The 5,037-nt window shown below is 37.2% G+C and overlaps 1 long non-coding RNA gene across 1 annotated transcript; it reads left to right on the top strand.

Moving 5' to 3' along the window:
* The first annotated feature begins 258 nt into the window (after positions 1-258).
* Positions 259-1,629, top strand: LOC110825243 (uncharacterized). The gene is made up of 2 exons (XR_002541734.2): positions 259-423; positions 1,379-1,629. It is a non-coding gene; the product is annotated as an uncharacterized LOC110825243 (long non-coding RNA).
* The last annotated feature ends 3,408 nt before the right edge of the window (positions 1,630-5,037 follow it).

The following is a 5,037-nucleotide window of genomic DNA, read 5'->3' as shown; positions in this document are numbered from 1 at the left end:
TAAAATAAAATAAAATAAAATAAGAGGTAGAAAAGAGAAAAAACAAAAAGAAAAAAAAGAAAAGAAAGGAAAACTGGAAAAGACGAGAAGCCCCATACCCACCCTATGCTCCTCCATGCTTTGCAAGTCCCACGGTCACCCACTCTTCACCCACTTCTCAACCACCCACTTGGATGCTTGCCATGTGGTGCACATCCAAGCCTTCTCCATATCTATTTAAAGGCTCTCTTTTTCCTCATTTGCCACACTTCATCTCTATTCCATTTTCACTTTTTATAGAAAGAAAGTAAAATTCTAGGGAGAGAAAATGAAGTTCTAGAGAGAGAAAGTAAGGAAGAAGCCCGTAGGAGTCACTGAAGGAGTCCTAGATGCAAAACACCCTTCCATTCCACTTCTAGAAGCCCGGTTACTCGCCAAGTATCGGTAAGGGATCTTTTATTTCTACTTATACCTCTAAGTGCTCTTTTTATATTACATAACTGGACTGAAATAATGTATGATATTATTTGTTATCTTATATAATTTTAAAGCATGTGATATATGGACTATCGTATTTCATTGTGTTGATCTGTTCTATACTCATTGAATCCTGTTGTGAAGGGCTTTGTGCCGAGGTAAGTGGGAAGGAACTCACAGGTTTGCATATGTGAATTGCAGACTGATATGAATTGAAAAAGGATTAAAAATCTATTAAGATACTATCTCTGAAGGGCTTCTACTTCTGTCTTTATCTCTGAATATGAAAATATTAGTGAACCACCCCTGTGAATAATGAGCGTTCCCTTTAACGAGAGCATATTCGCGAAACTATAGGTAGGGATCACAATGGCGACCTACGGTCATCGTCATATATCCCACCCTTATAATGGTCTAACACATCGTAAGGTGCTGAGGGTTGGCACATTGAAACGTACTGATATGAAATTAAATAGCGTCATTCCCTCTACCCTCAGTAGATACATGTCAGAATGGTTTCGCACGAAGAATAGTAAAAGACGTAAACATATGGTTATTTCTTAGGTTGTGTTTGTTCGTCAATTGCATTGTTGTTTAAACTAGTTTTTAACTGAAAACATGATTTTGCCTATCTTCGTGGATTGTTTCTCTGTTTAATATGTTTAAAGTATTTTCTGATTTTACTTATCTCTACGGATTGTTGCTCTGCTGATATGTTTAAAAGGACTTTTTTAAAGAACAAATGTGTTCTAAATGTTTAAATCTGTCTTTCTCCGCGATGGATCTCCAAGGTATATCATTCAGTGGGTAAGAATGTTTATCTTAAGGTTATTAACCTTTTAAACCTTAGCATTGTAGTTTTAATATTGTTTTCCTTACTAAGTTTCATGGAGCTCACCCTTTTCATGTTGGGACCTCCCAGATGATGGTATTGATGGGTCGAATGCAATGGTACTCCTTGAAGCTTACTTTGACCCCTCTTCGGATCCCTAGAGTATTTATGAATGCTTATTTTGTCCGCACTCTTATGAATAATAATTTTGTAATTAAGTAATTTTTGTTTATGTATTTCTATTCAACGACTCCTTGTTGGTCTTGGATGTATAAACACTTATCCTATATTTTGGTTGTAAGGGATTTCAAGTTTCTAATGCACATATTTTTTTTATTGCACTTGTATCTATTTATATTATCAAATACCCTTATACCCCATCAAGTATATGGGATATTACAGTATACCTTATGCATAATAAAGCTTAAACAAGACAGCATACCATAAATTTCTTTGCATTTGTGGAAAAAAAATTTAATTTAAAGATAAAATGTATTAAAATTGACAACGAGAAGGAGTTTAGCACATCTGAACTCTTTGTTACAAAAGAAATAATACATCAATGTTCATATCCATACATATCACAACAAAATGGTGTGGTGGAAAAGAAACATCAACACATCTTAAATGTCACAAGGTTCTTACGGATTCAAGTAGGCTTGCCTCAAAAATTCTGGATGCAGTGTGTGCTTCATGTCGTCTATCTCATCAATCATATACCATCTCCAATCATCAAGAATAAAACCCTTTTTGAGCTGCTGTTCAATTCTGTTCTCATCTATAACCATTTAAAAGTATTATGTTGTTTGTACTTTTCTTCCTATTCTTCTCCTAGTAAATTCAAATTTGACATCAAAGCCCTCAAATATATATTTCTTATATGCCCTTCATACATAAAAGGGTATAAAGTATATGATTTACAATCCTAAAAACTTTTTGTCTCTCTTGATGTTGACTTTTTTGAAACTCATTTTCCTTTTATATCCACATTAAATAAGTCTTTAAATGCACTTTTGCTACCTCACATAATAGATTGTAGTGATGAGGATTGTCTGTTGAACAGCAAGATGTCGCACGCCATGAAGAGTCTCCAACACAAATCAATTCTGTTAATACCTTTCATTCTTCACCCATTATTACTTCTTATAGTACATCACTTGATATCTCCACTTCTAGTAATGAACCTATTCATGTTGATACATTATGTTGAAAATCTACTAGACTTAAAAAATAGCTCCTTTGCATGACTATTATCTATAGGGCTTTAAGTCCCCAATCAATTCCTATGTATCAACTCCTCACTCTATTTCCTGTTTTGTGTCATATAATAACATTGATAAATCCCATAAGTCCTTTACACTTGCTGCCTCCCAAGAAATAGAACCCAAAACATAAAATCTAGTCGTTACTTCACATTATTGGATAAAGGCAATAGAGGCTGAGATAGATGCATTAGAGAAAAATCAGGCGTGATATTTAGTTTCATTACTTTAGAATAAAAAAACTCATTGGTTGTAAGTGAGTTTATAAAATCAAAAGGAGGTTTGATGGTGCTATTGAAAGATACAAGCAGAGTTAGTGGCTAAAGGTTATACTCAGCAATCAGGTGTGGATTATCTTAATAACTTTTCACCTATTGCTAAGTTGACCACCATAAGAACTCTATTTGTTGTTGCTACTGTTAAATTTAATGTTTTTTTCTGTTGAGTTTAAATTCAAAAAGAAAAAATCCACCGTGAAGTTGTTTCACGATAGGATACGTAAAAAAAACCATGCGACGTGTATGCATGGATTTCGGGTGATCTGATTTGATCTGTTAAGTTGATGTAATCTGGTTAAATTTATATTCCTATATATATATATGATGAAATAAAAGAAGAGATACACTCCTTCTCTCCAAAAAAGGCACACCCCTTCAAAACAGCAAAACAGAGGCTGTTGCATAACCTTGCTCTATTTTGCTGTCCCTCTCTCTCATCAACTTTCTCTCTCTAAGTTCTCTCATTCACAGAGCCTCCTTTGAAGCTTATTCGCCTTCGATCAACAAGTGGTATCAGAGCGGTTATCTTAAGGGACCGGTAAACCAATATACCCTCGAAAAAAATCCAATGACATCCATTACCACCCCCCCCCCCCCCACCCAACATTTCAATGGATAAAACTACCATGTATGGGCAATCAAAATGAGAGCCCATCTGAAAGCCTTAAGTCTGTGGGATGTTATTTTGGATGACAGTGATCCTCCTCCACCAAGGGACACTACCACTATAAATCAAATCAGAAGGCACGAGGAAGATAAGGCCAAGAAACCAAAGGCAATTGTTTGCCTTTTCTCGGCCGTCTTGGATAGGGTATTTTCAAGGATTATGAACTTCGAATCACCAAAGGCTGCTTGGGAGAAACTTAAAGAAGAGTTCAATGGGGGAGTCAGAAGCAGGAAGGTAAAAATCTTGAGACTGAAGAGTGAGTTTGCATTACTCAGAATGCAGGAAAATGAATCAGTGAAAGACTATGCATCCAAACTCTCGGATGTGGTAAACAAAATGAGACTGCTTGGGGAGGATTTTCCAGAATCAAGGGTAGTAAAGTAGATTCTTATCAGCTTGCCCCCAAAATTCGAGTCTAAAATCTCAGCCTTGGAGGAGCTAGTAGACATAGAGTCTATCTCCTCGGCTGAGCTGATAAACAAGCTTTAATCCAGTGAGCAACGTGTAAATATGCATGTTCGACAACATACTGAGGGATCCTTAATTTCAACTCAGATCAAAAGCAGCTCTTCAACACGGAATCAAGGAAGAAGGAGTGGATGGAATCAAACTGGAAACTAGAATTCCAGTAAATAAAGAAAATATTCTCAGTGTAGTATCTGTTCCTTAACAAATCATTCTGAGAATGGGTGCTGGTACAAGGGAAAGAAAACAGTTCGGTGCAATTTTTGCAAAAGGCTTGGCCACAAGGAGAAATTCTGTAAACAGAAACAGAAGCTGGAAGGATCACAACCAAAGCAGGAACAACAACAAGCCAATGTCACCAAGGTGTCCTGTGAACAAAATGACACAATTCTCGTTGCACTAAGTAAGCTGCCAGTGGAGGATGATACTCTTTGGGTGGTGGACAATGGATGCACCTCCCACATGTGCAAGGATGAGGGCTTATTCGTATCACTTGACAGAACAATCACAGGCCAGGTCCAACTTGGGAATGGTATGCTGGAAACCATCAAGGGCAAAGGCAACATAGCCATTGAAACCAAAGAAGGCAGGAAGCTTATCACTGATGTAAATTTTGTTCCTACCCTCTCACAGAATCTACTGAGTGTGAATCAGATGATTGATCGATGCTACTCGGTCAGATTCAAGGATAACTACTGTAGGATATATGATCCTGAGGATCGCTTGATTGCTTTCATTCAAAAGAAGGATCAAGTCTACTCCTTGAAAATCAGAGAAGTAGTCGAGAGGGCCAGTGTTGCCTCTGTAACAGAAGGTGAGATTTGGCACAGGCGCCTTGGGCATTTTCATACGGCTGGGCTACAACAACTGCAGAAGGGAGGCCTAACCAAGGACTTCCCAAATATTGCAATCACTAAGACAGTATGTGGTGCATATCAGATGGGGAAATTGGCAAGAAATTCATTTACTTCGCAAGCAGATTGGAGAGCAAAAGAGAAGCTAGCACTTATCCATTTTGACATTTGTGGTCTAATGACAGAAAACTCCATGAGTGGTTGCAGGTATTTTGGTTTGTTC

Source organism: Carica papaya, chromosome 3 (assembly GCF_054855325.1).
Source record: "Carica papaya isolate Zhongbai chromosome 3, ASM5485532v1, whole genome shotgun sequence".
In the NCBI taxonomy this organism is placed as follows: Eukaryota; Viridiplantae; Streptophyta; class Magnoliopsida; order Brassicales; family Caricaceae; genus Carica; species Carica papaya.
This window is presented reverse-complemented; position numbering and strand designations above follow the sequence as displayed.